Genomic DNA, 24,022 nt, shown 5'->3' on the forward strand with positions numbered 1-24,022 from the left:
TTTGTTTTCAAAAATTTGGTTTTTTTAAGTTTTTAAACAAATAAAAGCGTTCAAATACGCGGCTATAGGTTTTCCTTGTTGAAAGTTAAACAGGTGTAACTATAGAATACATGAACTGCACAAATATACCTTGGGGATTTTCTGTTACAATATATTTTGGAAATTCCCAAAAGCGGAAAATCGAATATCCCGCAGCTATAGGAAAACACTGTTCTCTGTAGTTTGCAATAAATGAATTAAATCGTTAAATACCTCCAACAAAGCAGAACTTTTTATAATTTTACCATAATATTGATGAGAATTCAGAATATGTAATCCATTCAACTGACTAGTCAATTACATAAGATGTTCCATGAAACAGAAATATCAAACTATTCTTTTTTAAATATCTTATCAATTCAACATTTCATATTTTGATTTTTCTTTCAAATATTCGTCAATGGTTTGTATACAGAGAAGTACTTAATTGCAATATTTGATACCGTTCAATGGTCAGTTGAATAGAGTAATGAATCAATTTACAGATAATTTTATATTAATCATGTAATGACAGACATTCATACAAATTTCTCTGCATTACATAGTTCAATGACATTCATAACCGGTTGAAGGATTAATCTAATTTGTGATTATTGATTATAAGTCCGGGAGAGCGCGAACGCAGTCCCGACTACCAAAAATATTACGCCCGAGATATCCACATTAGGGATATTCGCAAGGGTCAGCTCTACCGTAGTGCAATGGAAGAGCCTCGCCCTGGAGGAACCGCCTTCATGATCACGGTAGCCTCTGCGCCAGGTAAGTATGCTTAAGTTCGTACTGAAATCATATATAAAACTTTTTTGCGATATTCTTCATACGAGATAGGGTAACGATCGTGCGCACCATCACGGCAACTTTGAGAACTATACGACAATAATAACAGACAAAGAGGCATTTCCACTTTGAGTAAAAAATTACATTATTTTCATTTTATTTATATTATCATATTTCAACATAATAAAGATAAAACACGCGAAATTTGTTGTGAATTTTTTTTTGCGTTATGAGTATGGTTATAGCATAACACAATCGATTCGTGAAATAAAGTATTTTTAAAACGTGTATATAATATTTACGACATATCTGCCAATTTCACGCTACTGATAACTGTGAAACGATTAAAAAAAACCTTGTCAATTTTACGAGTTAAAATATTTGAGAGTGAACATTTTTGTATTTCTTCCTCTGATAATCTACTATTTTTTAATTTCTCAGGCATAGATATCTCATTTCAGATTCCACTTAATTTCGTCTGATATTTAAACATCATTTTCATCAACTGGCGTGTTGATCTTCTTCAATATGTGTTTTATTACCCGTTTTTATGAAGTACCAGATAGATGTTAATATGAAATCGATTAATAGCCAGAGGTATGTACATCACAAAGCTATAAACTACATTAATAAAAAATCCATTATTAATTAAATTGGTAACGTAATTAGAAATCCATACAGGACTTTAGTTTTATTCAAGATTAAATCATAAAGAGATAATTATAGAAATAAATATAAATGATAAAACAATAAAAGCTTGTGTTCACGTTAAATTTTCCAGATAAATGGCAGAGTAAAATAACAGTCAACGAACGTTTTTATAAATTTTATTTCAAAATTTTTCCTTTTACTTTTTATAGATGCCTGATTATTTTAATTAATTTCCAACCAAAGGGCTGGAATTAATTGCAAAAAATTCACTCAAACAATAGTCTCAAAGTTATTGTTATCATATTAATACCAATTCCTTCATATTCTGAAATGAATTCAGGTGTAGTACAATTGAAAAATAAAGCTTAAATAAGGGGAAAAATTCTAGCAATAAATTTTCTCGAAAGTGCTGAAAGCCAGTGATTCTGAAAATGCGAAATTTTATCGTCACAATAAACCAATGTAGATTGAAGTAGAGTAATTTGGTGGTGTCACTTTTCATAGTTCGCCTAATAAATAATCTATTTTGTACCAACAATAAAGATGTTTGAGATTTAGTTTATATTATGTATAATATGAGATCATATACACAGCAATAAAGTACTTTCTACTCTCGAAGAGTGACTTGGCTATGGTTAATCTATGGTTCTACAGATAATCTTCTCAAGATACGATTTTAGCTACTTCTAAAGATTGATTCACTTTTAAATAAATCATAAATAAAATTATAAATAAGTATTAGGTGATTTCTTAAAAAATATAACATGATAATTTCGTGCCAAAATTATTATTATGCATTGGATAAATTTTAAAATAGATTTGATATAACAGAAGAACTTAGAGTAATTGAACAGCGGGTTGTTTTATTTCAATCCAGTTAAATAAAAATTTTTCTGTTTCTGATTTTTTTAACCCATTTTTTTATCACCTTCCTTTCTTTTCATACGAACTACCATTAAAGAAATTACCGTTCTACTTCTTACTCTTAAGACGAACGTATATCTGAGTACTATGAACGTCTCATGAAATTTTCCAAGTCGTTACTCCTTGTTTCAACTTCTACTTATGCGTCCGGAAGAGGTCGCGAGCCCATTTTCACGGGTACGACAGTGAATTATTCACTTACCTACGACTACTTCTAACTTACTCAGCTAATAGTATTTTTTACAAAAAATTATCCAGTAAGACGCTAATTTTGCACTTATACTGTGACAATTCCTCTTTTCGAATCAATTAAAAAAGAATATAAAAGCAATTTTGATCAACGTAAAAAAAATCGAACATTCCAATACAAAATCGTCCGTACGTTTGTACGTAATTTATTTACTACCTGCAGACTTTAACTGCTGTTAGGAAAATTTATTTATCTTTTATTGACAGAACGGAAATGAATGAATCCATCAAATTGACTAGGAGACTCGCTACCGATGAATTACGTGACTTATTACTATAAATTAAAAAGAAAAATTCTTCTTCTTTTTCATGACATTTGTTCAATTCAAAATATATACTGAATTGATTTATTCAATGTACATTAAATTAGACACTTAATACAAGATAATAATATATTTTTTTGAAAAATAATAGTATAAATACAAATAAAAGAAGAATATCACATTAAGTAGTATTCGATAAAATATAATTAAATTAATGAATAGCGTATTTGCTTGAAGGTAAACATTTTAATTGATAGAATGGATGAAGAGTCACTCTTTTCACAAACATTGTTTCCTACGTAGTAATTAGAAGTTAACGGCTATGATTAAACTTGTTTAAAACTTCTCGATTTACGATCAAATTCATCAATGAGCAATTAATTTTTTTTCTTATGAAATAAAGCTAAATAACAATAAGCCAATCATTTTCATCAATATTTAATTAATAATTCAATGAGAAATTAGATATAACAATAAATCATTGAATTTTTTATAATAAAATATCAATGACACAAAAGAACATTCACAAGTGTTCCTTAAATCCAATGCCTCTAGCCACCCATTATCTTGAATGGTTATTCCTAAACCCAAGACCATTAAACAAGATAACACTGAGAATATCACTGTAAAGTTCTCGTATTCGCTTACGTCTTGTTCATTACCAAGATATTGTAGAGGTCTTGTATAAACTATTACCCTTACTGTAACTTTCTGTATAATGTACACTGCATTTACATACTTTCACAAATCTTCTCTAGAATTCTAGATTATCATAAAAACGTAAATTTTATTTCAACTATTTTTCTCTACGATTTCATATGAATTTTTTCTTCATTGAATAAAAAACAACACACCCAGTACACAAAGGGCGGGCTAAAAAAAGGCAAAAAAAGCACGTTATAAGAGCAAATAAAATGATGTTGGATATTGTGTGAGATTGGCTACAGTAAAAGAGTGACAATGACATTTTAGGTAAAAAAGAAAAATCTGCTGATAGCAAAACGTATGAAGAAAAAAGAAAAGAAATATCTGGGTAGCATGGTTAGACATTTTCAACAACACAATATCTTTTTTTTTTCCTCTTAGCCACTTGGACGCATTCACATCATGTGCTACTTTTTCTACATTTTCCAGCCAACCCACGTGTTTTGGATCTTAGTTGTTTTCTGTTCAATCTCTCCACCCCTCTATCACCCAACTGGAATAAATCAAGGATTTTCACCCTCCGAAATTGCAATAAAGATAAAACCTGACGATAATCTTAAATATACTTTCTGAAGTTTAGGAAAGTCGATAGTGAATGAAGGAAGGAAACACTTTCCCTCAAATGGTTGACTTTGAATGAATTATTCTTTGTAAATAAAAAAGTATCATTACTGTCAATATTAATTAAAATCATACTGTAAATGGAAGTGTTATAGTGAACATGAATAGTAAAAATTGATGTCTAATACCATAAACAACTATAGATCTTGATACAAACAAGGGTGGGTAAAATTACTATGTGTATTGAAAGTTTTTAAATCCAGAAGATCATTTTACCCCACATTCTCCTACTTTTTTCAAGTAAAAATATAATCAAGTTAAAATCAATATGTTGTTACAAATATTCAGAATTTTTTTATTAATCAAATAATCAATTGTTTCATGTCTATTCATTGTATCCCATTTCGATTTTTAGTGCAATTGTAGATATTATTTTAATTTGTTTTTTAATTCTAACAAAGAATTTCTTGAACTAAAGTAGTTAGTCATAATGCAATTTCATCACAGTTCCAATTGCTTCTGCGACGGTTGATTCCCGAGTGTTTCTACTGTTGAGCTTCCCTTGGGCGTTTCACGCAGATGTCACGTTGAATCTGCGTGACTGGGTTAAAGGATACGCAAATATGTTAGTCATCATCTACTGTAACTACAATATAGAAATTGTTGTAGAGTTGCATAGCCGGAGGAACAAGAACTTTACATGTTAATTATAGAAACCCAATGTCATTTCAATGTACTGTGTGATGATCTTCTAAGTCTTCATATAAATTACTCTACTCAAACTCCATTTAGAAGTTTATAATTGACATATTATATTTTTCTTTTAATTAAAAGGGAAAAATAAATAGCTCTAATATCAGCGAAATATTCGTGATAAATTTAAATGCCATTCATTTTTTCGAGCTTAACTTTTTTTGAATTTTAAAAGTAAATATTATTTATTTTGAAATATTCATTGCGCGTAAATCAGGATGTTAACTTCATATACATTATTTGTGAATAAATAAAAAAGCTTTTACGATAAATGAAAAGAAATAAAAAATATTATCTCTTTTTGGATAGCTATGGTAAAATGCTAACTAACATTAATAAAAAATTTTTTCATGTCGCACTACACTTAACTCACTAAAATTTTACCAATTTTTTTTTATTTTCTTCAGTTCCATTGATTCATCTTTTTCTCAATGACAATCCAAGCCTGAATGAATGTTGCCCCTTTAACTCAATCGACTAGTAACCGGGGAAACAATATACATGCAGAAAATCATTTAGCTTTTTACATGGATAAAAAGATAAATTATTTAAACTAAAGAAAATTTTAAAAAAAGTAGTAGAATTTTTAGTGATTTAAGTATAGTGCGATCTTAAAAACGTTTTTTATTAATATTAGTTAGCATTAAGCCAAAGAGAATAGTGATGTGTGAAGAAAAAAAACAATTTCGTACAACTAAAAATTGATGATAAAAGAAAATAAGTTATTAGAAAATTAAATGTGTATTAATAATTATTAATTATTCATTAATTTAAATTATTACTTATTTGAAATTATTTATTGTATTTTATATATTAATCTTTTAAATTGTTTAATCCCCAAAAATTTTTATTCCAAAACATACAAATTGGTAACAGAATTTTTTTGAAAATTTCTATTTTTTTACAGCAAAATTTTACCAGAAAGTTCCAACTTTATACAGCTTCGTTTCAGCGGCGACATCAAAATGTGCAACTCTGTCAACATGCTTGTGAAACAAATTTTTTTTCACGGACAATTTGAATAATCCAAATATTCAACGTAAAATGTAAAAATAAAAACATGAATACCTGTAAAAAGTTTTTAGTTATTTTAATATGATGGTAACAATTCATGCTTTTAACTTAATAGATTCTATAACTATGTATACTTTAGAAAGTAGAGTCAATTTTATTTCAGGTTATTCGTCAATATAAATGTGTAATCCTAAAACTTTTTTGAACAAAACATTAATTTTATAATGAATTTACAACAAAAAATACTGCAAAATTGTATTCACAAGAACTTTTATAAAATGAATTATCATGTTGAATTAGTTATAAAAGAATTAAGAAGTGTCACCAAAGCAGTGAGAGTATGAAAATTAGTTTGAAAGCAAAACCCGAATTGCAATTACATTACACTTGAAATCGATACGGTTCATAGAGTGCTTTTTTTGCATTCAAGATTCGTATGAAAATAAATGCATACGAGAGTTGGATTTATTCGTATTCATATCGAATGTTTATCTGTATATGGATATACATATACATATAATTTATTATATAGTATATTATACATGCTCAATAGAGATGCATATTTGTGCTTGGTTTTTATTATTCTCTAGAATCCATTGGCACATTGAAATACGCCGGATCAGACTTTATTTAAAAAAATATAGGGAGCAGAGACCAGTAGATAAACAAGGCTTAGTTGATAAATAAACTTGATTTTCAATTTAAAAAAAAAAATTATGTTAGATAAATTGAAAAATGTTTGTGTATTAAAAAATGTTTTTAATTCATTTAAGTTCGATTGCAATTTTTTTTTTTTTTTAGTATAAAAATTTCTCACTTTAGAAAAAAAAATTTTTTTAACACGCACAGTAGTATTACACTATTTTTTCAGGAGTTAAAGTACATTTAGACTCTTTTTTATCAAGCCCATCATTGCATTTTAGTTGAGAAAAGTTTTCTGCGCGGCAACTTAGTCGTTTAAAACTGCAGATACAAAAGTCAGGGGTATGAGAAAAGCGGTGAACTTAACTCTACCAAAGTAATATCTCCTGTGCACACTTAATAAAATACTTGAAAGTTTTCACTTGGTGATTCAATATAAAGCAAGATGTAAGAAGAAACAATAAAGTCATTCTTACTCCGAAATTTACAAATCATTATGATTATAATAATAACGAATATTATTGCTATCTTGTAGATAAAATTGTGTACTAGTTTAGATGATAAAAAAAAATTAGAAATTTTATCTTTACTCAATTTAATTAACGAAGGAATCATTTTTTTTTACGTATTTACTCGTAAATTTTTCAAGCTCCAATTCAACTCCAGTAAAAAAAAGTAACATTAAGGCATTTGGAGGAGATCTAAAATACTTGGCTTCAACTTAACGTTACTGCCACCTTAATTAATGAGTCCTGAGACACTAATTTTGTGGAAAACCAGACAGTTGGTGGTCAAGAAGAGAAAAGGAAAGAAGAGAAACATGAACGAAATGTTGCTGACCCTTGTGCAAAGAGCAATCTGACCAACTACGGGTGTTGTAAAGAACTAATGAAACTCTGTGCTTTCGTACTCGGATATATTTATATACACAGTTACTGAATGTAACTAGAATAAAAGTTATATGGTTTTATGACATAAACATTTTCAAATAACAGAGGAAATACTTACTTGTCGGGACTTTAAACTCCTGCAATACCTAAATGCCTATTGGTGCAGAAAGTTTTACTTTCAGACCACAAATTCATTGAATTACAAATTAAATGTACAATGAATTTATGCTTTCTATTAAAATATAGTTAGTGAACTTTTGTTTCTGTTTTATTTTTCATTTAAGACAGTTTAAGACGTTAAATCTGGAGTAATCATATATTTATATGCATAAGCTGACTGAATTTTTTTTTCCTTAAATCCTATTTTTTGTCGTGTTAAACGCAAAAGTACTTTTTACGTGGATTTTCGACATTCTCATCGATTTCCCACGTTTTTCTACCTTTTTTTCCTAACTGAAGAAGAAATGTTTGTGATATCTATCAGATGATTTCAAATGGGACTTAAATCCGTTTTCAAGTACGGAAAAAAGTTTATTGAAATCTAAATTTATGTTGAAAAAAATTTTTCACCATTCTAGAAAAAATTTTCTCACCAAATTTATTAAGATGATACTGATAATAAATGATGTAATATTAATATTAATACCTGTTAAAATCACTTTGTTATTTGAATGTTATTTACTCAAGTTTATAATCGCTAATTCATAATGAAGATGCTATAATACTTAAAATATCTTTCAACTCTGTATATATTACGTACTCGCCAGTGAGTTTTCAGTCTTATACGTTGTATTAAAGCACTCTACCAGATTGCTTGAAATCTTCGAAAAGTTATTCGTTCTTCTCTAGTCGTTTAGTGAATTACTCTAGTTTGAGAGAAGAATCTGAGATTTTCGTCAAGTAATAAAATACAAAAATTACCTTCATAAACGTATTTGGAGTGTTGATTATTCTAAAGAGTAAAAAAAAATCTGATTTCATTTTGATAAACATCTTCATGTTACGTAAAATGACACAACTTTTTTCTGTATCATTGGATATTCTGAGATTCTTACTCTCTTTTCCTTTAGTATAAAGTTAAAAAAATATTCAACGTATATGGCGCCATAAACTTTTTCTATTTTCGCAGATTCATGTAGAAAGAAAAGTTTGTAGCTCTATTTGTCAGCTGTTGAATTCTTACCCTCTACTTTGATAAATTGAATTTTCTTCATTTAATATGAATGAAAGTTCAAGAAATAAAATCTGACAGTAAATGAAACAACGCACTTATTTTACTCACAAATTAATTTTTAGACCTTTCTCTTCAACACAAAAATCTCGTATTTTTGGTGTTACTCTTAATTGCTTTGTTGAAAATTGATGTACATACCTAAAACATAAAAAGAAAAAATTTTATTAGTAGAGATCAATGATAATACAAGTATAAAAATTATGATTAATTGAGTAAAGCAATTTTTTTTTGTGAAAAATTAAAAGAAAAGCTATACGCACGGTGAGAAAATTACATATTAACATAAAAAAGAGATCTATTATACTTTAATAACTACAGAGTCATGATGAAGGGACAAAAAAGAAAGGAATAATTGCCAGACTTACAAAAAAATTACTAACTGAATCATAATATTCTTTCCCTCACAAATGTACGAACATTTTTTTTTTTAGTATTTCTTTATACAGGGAAAAAAAGCTGAGCAGTGAAAAATATTAATAATGAACTATTAACTTTAACTTGAGAGAATTAATTAAAAATCCACCAATTTCAAGAGCAATAGACCTATGATAAATGTTGTATTTTATCCTAGTGTGAAAATAAAAAATGAAAAGAACGAAAGAAATCTTGAAAATTTTTGATAGATGATGGACATTAACCTTAAAAGAGAGTTTCGTGATGGCAAATGCAATGACAAGAGGATGGGTGAGAGAGTAGCAAATAGGATTTATGACATAGTCGAGAGGGTATTATCAATGATCACTAGGGCATTCCGGTCAATTTGTTACACTCATGTGAAAAGGCAGATTAGTCAATCTAACAAAAAGGATGGATTTATTAGAAAAAATGCTGATGAAAATATTTTCATTTTGATGGAAAATAATTGAAATTGTAGGTCGTCACTAGTATCGATTGGACGTCATGAGAAGGACGTCAAACAGGAAACAAGGGTGTAGGAAGTCAACGTTTACGAGTGATTTCCGCAAGTCGTAATCTATTTCTAATCATACTTTGAGCTACAAAAGAGTCATTGAGCGAGCAATTAGTTTCCTTTACGACAGAGGTGGGGTATTGAAATTGTACCAGTGTGTCCATTCCACCACCACGTGAGAGCTATTGTAACCTTGATATAGCTCCAAAGTTGTGTATTAGCTTTAGTAGATGAAAAACTAGAATATTCCAATCTATAGATATGTAATTTTCATTTAATAGTCAATTGCATTACATATATTCTACAGTTATTGATTAAATTCCACTCTCCAATTCATTCGAAGGATTTATCGAAATTTAATTAGGTAGCCAGTCAATTTCGTTTCATTTGAAACTTCTTTTATTTTTACATTCGTTTACTTTTTTTGTTAAATAAAACGAAATTTATTCAATTTTTTACTAGACAACTGTGAATTAATTTTTTTTTATATAATGAAGTTAGAAGAATTTTCACTTCAAATAAATTACTCCTGTTAAAAAAGTTACTCTCTTGACACGTCAATCTCTTGGGATTAAGCAGATTAACTCGTATATTTCGGGAATTATATGAATTAATTACATTTCATATTTTTTAAAACGAAAAATTCATAAGCTTATTTGATATTTTAGGATATTTAACAGATTTTTTTATGTGTCAGAGTGGATATTTTTTTTCACTAAATATTTAATCATTTCTATGATTACTTTGGCAAATCAGCTTTTAAAGTACGATCAAATTAAAAAAAAAAATACTTGGGAATAACCTAGTAAGCGTCTCCAACCTCATCTCTGAAGCTAGACCTAGGGAGAATGCTTGGAGATTATCTGGTCATCTTCTAAGCATCTTCTTTGAAGCTAGAGTGAGTTAGTTGACCTCGTGAGAATATTGGACATTTCTTGAGATGATATTTCATGAATAATTTATCGAATATTTAGAATAAAATTTTTCAAGACTTTATCCAGTAAAAACATAAAATAAACAATAAAATTTAATTGGACAAAAAAGAAATATTTCAAAAAAATACTTGAAAAGTTGATCAATCGTAGGTGAATATCCAATTGATTTATTTCGTATAAAAAGAAGTGTCAACACTTACATGGCTGAAAAGAGCAACTTTGGCACTTGAAAGAGAAAGTTGTTAAAACGGTAGTGATGGAGTGAAGGATAAACTCACATTGTGAACGACAGACGAAAGGAGGAAAGCAAAATGACGAGAAGCCAGATCTAGAAGAGATGATCCGCTGAAAATGGACAATATAATGGGATATAATCCATAATGAAAAGTCCCATAATTTTCCAAGCAGACTAGACGATCTTGGTATCGATCTTTATATTATTTCAACGCAAACCATTCATGTAGGTTTAGTTAGTCTGGACAATGGTTTGAAAGAACAATGAATTTATCTGGCCTACGTGTGTGCATGCGCATTCGTTCTATGTGACACTCTTCGTCTACGGAATTTTCTGAATACGATCCCGTTCTCTATTTTCACGGTTGAGGCAGCTCCTCATTGTTTCCCTTTTGCAAATTTTTTTCTTGCTGTTTTTTGTTTCGGGAAAACAGTTTTTTTTAACCTTTTTAATCATATCATATCTACTATATTGTTCTTTGTTTGGTGTGGGTTGTTTTCATAGTTCATTGATGAGAAAATAAGAACTTGTAAAAAGTTTATAATCACCAATTAAAAGCTGAACGTGATCTATTGTTATTTTTTCTGACGATAAGAGGGAAAAAAACGATCCATAAAATAGAAATTTTTTTCCCACTCTAATATTGAGTTTTCAAATAGTTTAGTTTATTTTGCAAATAAAAATTATTAACAATCCCTGAGGGAATAAAAATTAAGAACAATTGAACAAATTTGGAAAGTTGAGGTAAAGGCTTCTTGATTGTATAAAAGGTGTGAAATAGCAAGAGAAACTTTTATATTTGAACTCTTATAGTCATGTATTTCTACTCTAGATACATATAACGACAAAAGAGAAAAGGAATTCAAGAATACAGAAAAAGTATTAGAAAGAGAGTGAATTCTCTTTTATCACAAATCGAACGGATGTAATTCAAGTTTGAAATCTTTTCGTCGACAGGTGAGTAACAACAACTCTCATGACTACATACTCGAGGAAACTTTTATCGAAAAGTAATAAAAAATTTTAAGCAACTTCAAAGCATTTATTCTATTCTTCAACCACTTTAATTTTATACATTTAATTTTGTAAATATTCTCTTGAAAAATGTCAAATATGCCAATTTGTACAATTTTAAATTGAAAAAAATTCTGACTGACGTATATAGTAGAGTCAATGCAAACATCAAATGCATAAAAATTTATTGACATGTATTATTTTTTAACCTATGCATTTTTCTCTTATTGATATTATTATAGCAGTTATAACAAAAAAAAATTTTTTATTCTGCAAAAATATTTTTCAAACGTGTTTATTATTTGTATGTAATTTTCCGTGAGTATTAATTGAAGAATATTATCAAAATAACAGTAAAATTATTGATGATATATCTCCCGATTGAACGACGAGATATAGACAAAAATCTGCCGCAGGAATTTCAGAAATACCTCGGTGAAAATTTATTGAATCACGCTCTACTGAGTATCCCGTATGGCCGGAATTGATCGAATTCATTCGGAATTAATGACGATCGATTGAATTCATTGTGCTAAGGCGATTAAAAAAATAATTTGTCCTAGTTCATACATGAATCTTCTCACACAGTGACGTACCTATATTTTATATTCTCCAGCCTGTGGCTTGGAAAAAATGATACAGTTTAACTGAGGTTTTCGGAATATCTCTCGACTTGTTATGTACTCTGATTAAAAAAAAAAAATCTATAATAAAATTATGTCAGTACAAAAGGGACATAGACAAAAAAAATATTTTTAGATTAAAAATAAAAAAATTTGGAGGAAAGGGAAAGAAAGGAAGTGGAAAGCAACAAAAATTGCGTTTTTTATAGTGAAATATTAAACTGGTCTCAAGAGAAAAGCCTCGAAAAATATCCTACAATACTGACGTGATCTTTCGGCCTCCACTGTTACACGTTCAATATTGAACCACCCGGAGCCACATGGGAGTAATAGTAGCTTCCTATCTACATTATAGGTATACCAAGGACGGAAGCTGTTAACTCAAGTAAACACTTTGATATCAAAAAGTCTTTAAGTTTTCGCATGACAAATTTATTTCGTCATTTTAACTTATCACTGTAATAATAATCATGATAATAGAAATAAAAATCACCATTTCATCATTTATGTCCTGTCATTATAATTAAATTCCTTGAATAGTTTGCGAAAGAATTAATCGATTGGAAAAATTAGTTTTGATAAATTGTCGTGAGACTTTACATAATCACTCGCGTGAAAACTTTTAGCATTTTCATGTTTACTTTAGAATGCTGGTCTGTGAAACTGGTAAATGTGAATATTAGCATGTTAGAAAGATTGAGAATAAATTTCAATACAGGCAGGCAGAATGGAGGGAGTTGTTAAATGAATAATAGGTACACTTTTTGAGATAGAAAAAGTCAACTGAAAGTATAAACAATAATTTTCTATGTACGAACGCTACATCAAGGCTAACTTTGGAGTACCAATAACTCTGGAACAAGTTCTCTAAAGCAAATTACCATCGGACTTCCGCGCATCATAATCGAATCAGGCGATTAATCAAGCGCGACAAAAGTAGTTATCCAGAGCCAAAGTGACTATTTCCTGTGATAATTTCTCTTTAGCTCATAGTCTATTATATCCGATTGGGATATTGAATTTTTTTCCAGAGTCAAATCGAATTATAATACATTTTCTGTTTCCTACATTTATCTACTTGGTTATCGTCACTTTTCTACCACAACTATTCGAGCACAGAGGAGCATAAGGTTTCACTGGGGACTGAAGTATAAGTAAGAGTAAGTAAATAATAAAAAATAAATTTGACAAGTTGACGAGTTAATGAAATATATTTGGGTATTTCATTTTTACTTTATATTATAAAAACAACATTCAGTATTTAATAATACATTTTTCCTAATAAGATAATTCATGAGAAACTGTAAATTTTTCATATTTATCAAAGTAATAACTATATTAATATGCAAAATTTTATTTTTATTTTGTCTATGAATTTTATTTTAAAAAATAATAATACAAATAAATTTTTTTTCTATGATTCTGTTTGTCTTAAATATTTTTATCCAATTTCTAAAATCTTTTACAGTACAATATAAGTGTTGTATACTGTTTATTCCATTTCTTCTACATCAATTTTATATAAATAATTTTTGTTTGGTTTAATTATTAGTTTGGTTCTTTATTTATTAAGATTGTTGGTGTGAAATTCGAGGAAACATAAAACTATGCAACTTTTGGAATAAGTAAATAATTATATCTTTCATAAATTTTCAAAATATATAGAATAGAGAATAATTTTATAAAATTTATAAAAAATAGTATTATTTACTGTAAAAAAGGATAAAAATTCACTAGAATCATATAATTATATTCTCTCTTAAATAAATTTACTGTGAAAATATTTCAACATCTGTACAATATAAAATTCTGTGGATAAATGAAACTCGAATGGTTCTACCTAATTAAAGGATATATATTTATAATTTTTTTTATGCTTTTCGTTACAAATTCAATAAAAGATATCATTATTTTTTATTACCATTCATTTTTAGCGATATCATAAAAATATTTATTACATTCGATTAATGAAAATGTTATTGAAAAAATAAAATAAAAATAATAAATTGACATTATATTAAAAAATGTCAATAAACAAATTTAATTATATGTCAATATTTTTACAGCATGGTCCAAGTATTCAACATGAAATATTTCGCTATCAATTAATTTTAACTCAAATCTAACAGACTGTTAACTTATGTTTACACATACAACAGTTATATACCTTTAACAATCTCTCATTGTATCAAGATTTCAGTATCAATTTTACATTCGATCTACAAATATGAAACCATAAATAAAATTGCACTTTTCAATAGTTACTAAAAGTGTCAAGTATTAATTTCAATTAACAAAATGATTTTTGATTAAGAAATAATTTTTTATCGAGAAGGATTTTATGATTATTACAGTTATTTGATAGAAATAAAACAATTTCTTATTGAAACTCGTGAAAAAGGGTACTTGAAAACGATCCTTTTATCGTTTCATTGTCAATAGATATTCTTTTACCTCCTCTTAAATTACCTTTTAAGACTATATCTGTTGTAGTAATGTTTTACTCAGCAAAAAAAGTTTCAAGGGTCGTAATTTATACGGAATTAAATTCACTCAATTATCATTAGACTGAAATTAATTGAACCCATGCTTTTATATATCACACTTCTCCGCGCTCACCCTTACCGAAAATGCCTTGAGGAAGACGAGACACTGAATGATTCCTTCCATAGTATCACCAGTTAAGCAGAAAGTTCCTGTCAAATGACGACCTTTTCGGCCAATAACAGAACACAAGCTGGCCTGGACAAATGCATTTTGTGTACGCGACGCTGCTGTAAGCGTTGAGGGATGAGGGCCTGAGCTCATTAAACGCTCCAGTGATTCCATGCCTCCAGATAACTGTATCTCTACCAGAGTTTTTATCTTTTTCTTTTTTCTAAAAAGGTGGCGAAATATAAATTATCAATTCAAATGCATCTTCGTTTGAAGATGTCTTTATAATTTATAAATATTTTCTCTCATGATTAACGTGATAATTAGTATTTTATTAAATTATCCAACAAAGCTCCTTCAGTATGTTTGTGAATAACAACAAATTGAGTTAAAATTTAAATTGATGAGTGGCGATAAATATGTCAATTGCTGCCAACTCAAACACTCAACGATCTTTTAAAACATTACGTAAAGTACCACCACAAAATCACACATTATTTATCATTGCTTTGAAGTATACTATGGTATTTGTATCACTGCTGGACGTAATCAATCATTGATCAAAAGTGGAATCAATCAATGATGCATTTGTTCGAGTATTTCGTCAAACATTACCGATCAAATCACTTCACTAAATTATTCTGCACTGGAAGAAAGGGCAATGAACTGATAGAGACCAAGTTGTGTAAGCACAATTGATTGTCTGATTAAATCCTTTACCGGTACACACAGATTCAACCCCCATGTAAAAGCCAGAGACTTTGAGCAGGAATGTCGGCACTTACTTCCAAGTAGTTTCACTTGAGTTTGCAGACCTCATTCAATATCACTCACGAGACTCCTGAAATAAGAGTGGGAGAGAGAAAGAGAGATGAAAGAGGTGAGAGGTAGCCGTCAAGTTTCTACAGCAATGTGCCACTTCAGATTTTTTCACTTATTTACGAATGTAGTTAGAGAATTGCAGAGGTTCAATTTAAAAAATGCATTTTTTCTGTACTTAGATGATGATCCAATAACTTGAATAGTTAATCTAAGATTATCTAGTTGTATTTCACAATCCTATACTTTTCTCAAAAGCATCCCAATCAATAATTACATTCATTTTGAATCTATTTATTGAGAACAGCATTCCGGAGGATTTTGCACTTTATGAGAAATGGAGAAAACTCGTGGTGATGGTGGTGCAGCAGACTCAACATCCTGAGGAGTACCAATAGGTGCCGTATATCTACGGATTAAATCACAAGCTCCATAACAGAGAACACAAATTCCAATAATAAGAAATGTATCCATGATGATAATAAAACTTGTACAAATATTTATGATTATTACCAAAATCTATTGGATACCAGATGTGGAATGTGTGAAATATGCCGGGAATCTTATAATGAGATTGACGAAATCACGAAATCAATTTAATTGGGATGCATAACACAACTGTCAATCAAACAGTTGACTCATGAACAAGATAATGTCCTACTTCAACAATTGTGCCAATGACACACTCGCATTTCTCCCTCAGCAACTGCTGTTGATTTGATTGATAGTACAAAGGTAATGTAACTGCTGGTCGGACTGGATCTGGTGCAGGTGCTGATGATGTTGACGTTTCTCCAGATGCTATAACTACAAGGAGTGATCCCATTGAATTCACCATGCGCCAAAGTACACAACCCACGCGGCTTTACACCGAGCATAAAACCATTAGTTTATTACCTAAATTTCAATAATAGTCCAATTCATTCAATTGTAATAAATAATGATAACAATCATATTATTCAATCATTATCAGATAATCATCAATTGATGCTACCGAAATAGCTTGCAAACACAATAATGTATTTTGTTAGAAAACAAATGAAATTATTTTTTAGAAGTTGGTTGGTATTTAATGATAAAAAACGGATATATTTGACGTGAAACACGTCCAATATCGATCAAAAATACACTTGGTCTATTACAGCGTGGATCAGACTAGGAGTAGCGCGCGAAAGTATGGATGCTTGCAACGGGCTAACGTATGACTAACAGATACACCCGATACGAGGGTGCGCCTCAGCGAAAGACGGGCGTTACAGGGGATGCTGGGCGACGGCGCGGCCTGCGGCGCCACCCTAGTCACCCCGCCAAACCACCCACGTAGCCAACCGACTACCCCAACGACCATACCATCGTCGTCTTCTCCTGATGTTCTAAATGCTTTTATTCTTCACCTTTCTACTTCAGGTCTCTTTCAACATGCTCATCATCTCTATCTTTTTCGTCTGTTTCAGTTATCAATTTTTTGTCTTCTATTTTTAAGTTTCATTTGATGCTGCAAAGGAGTTCAATGACCATTTGATAAAATAAATATTTATATTATGTATTCATTAAATCTTTAATTAGTATTACAAACTATTTTGGTCCTTTATTAAGAAATACGTTTGACGATTCACAAATTGCTTTTGAATGTATCTGACTTTCTGATCACAAACTAGATCTAGATCCTCTAACTCGAAAATTTAAACTTAAGTAGAAAAGTCAATAAGTCAAGTAAAAGCCGAATTGTTCACTGGCTTCGATAAAGGAGTTTGATTGCAAGTTTCTCTGAATGAGAACTTTTACTCCCAAAACTTAACTTTTGAATTTTAAAGCAACTTAAAATTCGACGTGCTAATATTTTTCCATTTTCCAGACATGCTACTACCCTACTGTTCAAAGAGGAAAAAAACTCAAAAAATAAAAGAATAAAATATATAAAGAAGTAAACTATAAACTTTCAAAGACAAGTTTTATCATTTTCGTCATAAGCTGGGAAACGTAATACTGTTTCAGAGTGAGAAATGGAATTTTCGAGGCCATATACTGCAGACCAACTCCAAGATATATCTTCCAATATTGCAAAATAAACTAGTTTCAAAATTGATCTTGTGGGACCAATTTTTCTTTAAGCGCATGTTTCATTAACACTTCTGGATAATAGTAGATTCTAATCTTAAATCGAAGTAGTATAGACAAAAGTATCGTTCATTTACGTACGCTTAATCAAGAAGACAAACCCACGAAAGCTCTGCAATCGATAACTAGAATCTACCTCGCTGTCGACTGTTTATCTTCAATGTCAATTCCAAAAGCACTAACGAGATTTATGTTGTTACTTTGGAGCGTAGAATACGTGATATTCCAATGTTATGTGGCTTAAACAAATCTCTATTAAATTTGCTTTTTTAATTTTGAAATATAATTTTTAAGCCATTTATATAAGTCGTTAATTTTTAGGATACTAATTTATTTTTATAAAATGTAATTTAAAAAATAATCTAGACAAGTAAAATAGGTCACTTATTAAAAAGACATCATAAAAAGAAATCTACAGAAAAAAATTCTAAAACGAAAGCAATATTAATTTTCGATCGGTTTGTTCGCCAACAATAACGGTAAAATTGAAAATCTGGAAGACAATAAAGCTAGAATTTACTCAAACGATCTAATAGGAAATGTCATAAGAGGCGCCAACAGTTCTTTTTCATCTCCGTTAGGGTCTAAACCAATATATCTATATTGAAAAGAACCCAAGTTTATTAAACTATTGATACATTGTGATATTTATAACACTAGTAAACTTTGTGTTATACATTACATAATAAGAATTAAATATTCATGCTCATGAATATGAAAATATTATAATGATAAACGTGCACATATTTTTAGCACGATTTCAAGAATGTAACTCATAGTTATTTTTTCATCTATATGTATCTATCTATAATAAAAAAAAATGAAATAATTTAGTTCTATCAACAAAAAACTTTTTCATTATTTTTACCAAAGACTTTACTTCAGAAATTTTCCAAGTTCTGTATTAAAGAAAAAGAATATACTCGTCATGAATAAGGTATTAAATTTAATAAAAAGTACTCATGATTACTTAAGAAATAAATATAATTAAAAATACGAGAAATAATATAATAAGTGATAAACTTCTAGAGAGTATGAAATTCAGCCATTAATTTGAATTTATAGCGAGATAAATGACACATTAATTTAAATGACAGAGAAATTTGCAGTTAAAAAATTTTTAGAATATTTGTTACTTAAAAAAGCTAAGCCAAATTGAATATGATATTGATGTTAATTTTAAAAAAACATATGACACAAAAATAAATGAGATACAAGTAATATACACATGTTATTTTATTCTAGAACAAGAGTAAATTTGAGTAGAGTACTAGGACTTGTGTAAATTCAGACATTTGAAGATCAAGATTATATTTTATTAAGCAAGTACTCTTGTAGTGAGACATTTCGTTTATTTTAACATCTTTAAAAGTGAGTCCATGTTTAAATAATATTTAAGATAATTAAAGTTTTAATTTCTTTCACAGATGGAAAATATAAGTAATAATGAATTTATGTTCGTTAATGAACATTGCCTATTATTAACTAACTTCATAGAGGCTTCTATTTAATAATCAAGTTTTGTGAAAGTTCAAATGAAAATTTAGAACAAAATTACTTGATATAAGTAAAGATTCATATCCAGAATAACAAAAAAAAAATGAAAGAATATGATTATTACTAATTCTCATTGTTTGAATAATTGATTAATTAAGCGTTTGAAGTATCTCATTACTAATGAAAATCAGTGAAATACTTAAATTCCCTCATAACGTTTGATTAAAACTTGCTCGTTTTATTATTGAATTACTCAGTCATGTCTTCAAACACTTATCAGTGAGAAATCAGAAAGTAAAGAATAATAGGAAGTGAAAAGCTAACATGTTAAATAAAACGACCAACTTTTAGAAGCATTAATAAAACTTTGATGTTTATTATGATTGCTTTCAACACACAACTAATATGGTGCATGTTGGAGATGAGAAATATGTCTATGGGTGGAAAAAGACTATCGAATAAATAAAAACTGTTAAAATTGTCGCAATATGCATACTTTGGGACAAAATGTATTTTTCTGTTTTAAATTTACATGCCATATATTTTTGCATACAAATGTAAAATGTAAATGTGAGATACTTTACATCTATGAAACTGTAAATATATAGAAGCTTATTTATTTTGACATATAGCACATTTCCTTTCTCATTTAGAACGGAACTGGTTTTTCTAAAAATATTCAATATTTCACTTCGATATGTCAATGTTTGGAAAAACAAATTCATAAATATCATGAGTTTAATAAAGAAAAAATAATTTATTTAAATCATTTTTATGTTACATTTTTATATAAATTCTTCTGAGAAATGGACCATTTATAATGTGTTTGAAATTGAGGAAAAGTTGAAAGTGAGCAAAGTTTTTACGATCTAAGAAAAAGAAGAAATGACAATTTCCACCAGTTAACAAAAGAATTTTTTTTTTTTAGTAACATTTATAATGGTTTGGTAAGCACAAACTATTGTCAATGTTCGTCTGAATATCAACGGAGAAGCACAACTTGCGTTTTATCGACTACTCTTACAAACTTTTATATCAACAATGTTGTTCCTACTTCTTAGTTAAGAAAGGGAAATATGGAAAGAACTCACTAAAATTTTTGCCAAGTGAGAGTTTATTCGTACTCGTAGTCTGTACTTTATATTACACACTACATTCAATAAGTTTTTTAACTTTTATCATTTTTTTTTTCAGACTTTCTACACAATCCCAACAGGAAATAATGAAATGTCTACTGTCTCACATAATATTCCAACAATTATAATTAGTTGTTGATAGTTGAATTAATTTAATAACAGTCTGTAAAATTTTTTTTATTTTGTAGTGTTAATAGTTGATAACTCATAAACTAGAAATTGAAATTTTCAACTCGTATGTTTGTAATTGCTTACGGTTGACTTAATTCAAATAAACATGATTCCGTACTTTGACAGTAACTATCTATCATGTACTAAAATTTGATACAAATCAAATTCAAAGTTAAACTAAGTTAATCAAGTAATGTTTGAAAAATCGATAGAAATTTATGTTTAATAATAACTTATAGCTCTTTCATTGCTCATTTTCAGCTGAATATTAGAAATATAAGTATTAGCTTAATTTTAATTAAAGCATCCATTGAATGAAAAAATGGCGAAAAAGTATTAAAAAAAAAAATTATTGACACCAAAATAAATTAAAACTATAGAATGATCGTAAGAACATGACAAACATCAACAGCATTGTCAACATTGCAAATACTGTCAAGCCACGATTCTACTTAGCAAGTACATCTATTTACATTGCACATGAATCGGGTGGAACAGTGGTTGTAAAATCAACTTTTGTAATGAAACCAGCCAAGTAATGTCTCTTCATTTTCCAATATCACAAATGTTTAATATCATTCACAAATCCTTCAATTTGCTTTTTAAGTCCTTATTAAAATGATAATAAGAAACTCTTGAATCCGCAATTCTAGATAAAACAGATTTAATGATAAAATTTAACATGACAAACAAAACGGATTAATTCTTGAATAAAATGGAATAACAAAATAAAACTGAGGATTACAGTAAATTGAAATTTATCCAATCAATTCTATACAGATAACAGAACATGTAGTATCATGTTACAATGCAATTGAATTTGAAATTCTAGTAATCTTCAATTGACGTTGAAAAAAGAGAGATTTTCAGACTTTTTTCAGTTGAGTATTCTTAATTTTTAATGTTTTTTTTACTAATAAAATATATTCTTTTGAACAAGTTTGAAGTATTCAGTCGCAAATGAACTGAAATTGAATAAAATTATCGTTGTATTAAACAAATTTATTGCAATTATTAAAACAAAAATAATTTAAAAATTATTCCAATCTTTTTAATAAGCTCAATGGAAAAAAAAACAATTTGATTATAAAAATAGTCATTTCCTTTGTTAGAATAGGTATTAATTTACGTTTTACCAAACGTTTCAATGGTCTATTGATGATGAGAGTTGATACCGTATGTGGAGGATACTGTAGACGTAAACATGGAACACACAGTACTATATACCGAGATACGAGAATATGTCACTAGCAAGAATATACATGTAGTGTCTTGTTCACTATCATCTTACTAAAGCATCTGATCCCTCAGTGGTTTGGTCTCTCGAGAATCCGACGCAGTGGTTCAAGACGACGAATAGTCAGCCTGTCAAAACGACCACTTTCCACTTTATCATGTAAACGTCAAATGCATTGATCATTTTAATATGAATGATGTAAATATAAATTATATAAATTCTAATTAAATGTTTGTTGTAATATATATATATTTTTATCATGTATATTTTGCTTTTTAGTTCAAAATTGAGAATGTAAAGTTAAGATTTTTTTATCTTTAGCCGTGATAAAAATAGTGTACAACTTTTGCATCATCAAAAGCTGCATCATTAAAATTCCAAGAAAAAAATTGTGTTTTATTAAAAAGTAACGCAAAAGGTATCTCATGAACGTATTTATTTCAAAATTTATTTATGAAAAATAAAAAACCACATTGCTCATACTTGCGTGATGTTTTTTCTATGACTTTACGATCAAATTATCATGGAAAAATGTAATTATCATTTTTTTGAAATTAAATGAATAAGTAATACTCTTTTATTTCATTAATTGTTGATGAATACATTATAAAGTACGTAACAAATATACATAAATTCGATTCAAATTGATATTAAATTGGACATAAAAATGTAAATGTCTGGAACAAAGCATTAACCAATCGATAAAATACATTATGTATTGTGTAAAATTGCAAAGTTTTTCAATCAAGAACTTTAGTTGTAAAGTTCAGAGTTTGTTTTGAGTGTCTCTCTAGTTTAACACATATTCAACGCAATATAAAGTGACACCTAAGCTGTCAAAACAAGGACATTATTCGTACAGATTTTAACTAAGAGCTGTTAAAAGTTTCCAAATATTCACAGAGTTAATCTTAAAATTATGATCATGTTATATCATTTAGGAAAATTAATTTCATTACTAAAATAAATATATTTGCCGATTAATAAATTCAAGTAATACTCTAATAACAACATAGAAAAAATGAATTTATTAGAAAGAAACCATCATGACATTACTTTTTCTGCATCAAGTAATATTTTAAGGAACTGACATTATTATTATTATAATTATATAAGAATTTAATAATAGTTTGAAAAAAACAAAAAAAACTACATTGAAACATTGAAATAGAAAAAAAGTAATCAGCAAAGCTATAAAACCGAGAATGTGAGAGAAAATTAACAGAGCGAAGAATGGTAAAATAAAGAATTTCCATTACAGAAAACGAAAACATATTTATTTTTAAATTTTCTTTTTTTATCACTAAATACAAACGTCCCGTGGAGAACAGAGTACTACTTCTCTTAACCTTTGTATATAAAAATTGAATTATTTATATAAAGAAAAAAATAACAAACATAGATTTCTATCTTTCCGCTTTGTCTTTATTTTTTTCTTTTATTTTCTTCCGTGTGCCAACAAGCTTTTCTGCTGCACTATGTCTCTCATTGCAGTGGTTCCATGGTAGAGAGATCTATACCCGCAACAGAGAGTAGATAGAGTGTTTCTGCCGCAGGTGGTCAGATCAAAGAACCTGCTTTATTTCCTTTCACGCTCACATTCGCCTACTTCAGTCCCCTTTTCTTACTAACTCCTTTTTTATTTTACCGTTCTTTCTATTGCTTTCTTACAGCTTATACTATACTCTTTTTGCAGGCATCTCCACCTACACTATTCGACACCTAAACATGCTCCATCAATGCCGCCTTCTATGACCATATCTCGGCTTCTCATAACAATCCAATCTTTGTAAAGATCTGTCGCTATTCCTGCCACGTCGTTAAGTGAAGTGAAAAAGAAAGTGCAGGCGTCGTATGTGTTATCGTCATGATCATAAAATCAATTTCTATATATAGTTATAAAAATATGCACAAAATCAAACACATATCCAAACTTTGAATCAAACCACCTACATACTTTCAGTTTATAT

The 24,022-nt window shown here is 28.8% G+C and overlaps 1 protein-coding gene and 1 non-coding gene across 9 annotated transcripts in view; both read right to left on the minus strand.

The window, feature by feature from the left end:
- rg (rugose) overlaps window positions 1-24,022 on the minus strand; it is a 149,371-nt gene that overhangs the window by 79,157 nt on the left and 46,192 nt on the right. The window lies entirely within an intron of this gene.
- LOC118066122 (U1 spliceosomal RNA) lies at window positions 645-806 on the minus strand. The gene has a single exon (XR_004690217.1). It is a non-coding gene; the product is annotated as a U1 spliceosomal RNA (small nuclear RNA).

This window comes from Chelonus insularis, unplaced genomic scaffold, assembly GCF_013357705.1.
Source record: "Chelonus insularis isolate UGA/USDA-ARS -01 unplaced genomic scaffold, ASM1335770v1 contig_326_pilon, whole genome shotgun sequence".
In the NCBI taxonomy this organism is placed as follows: domain Eukaryota; kingdom Metazoa; phylum Arthropoda; class Insecta; order Hymenoptera; family Braconidae; genus Chelonus; species Chelonus insularis.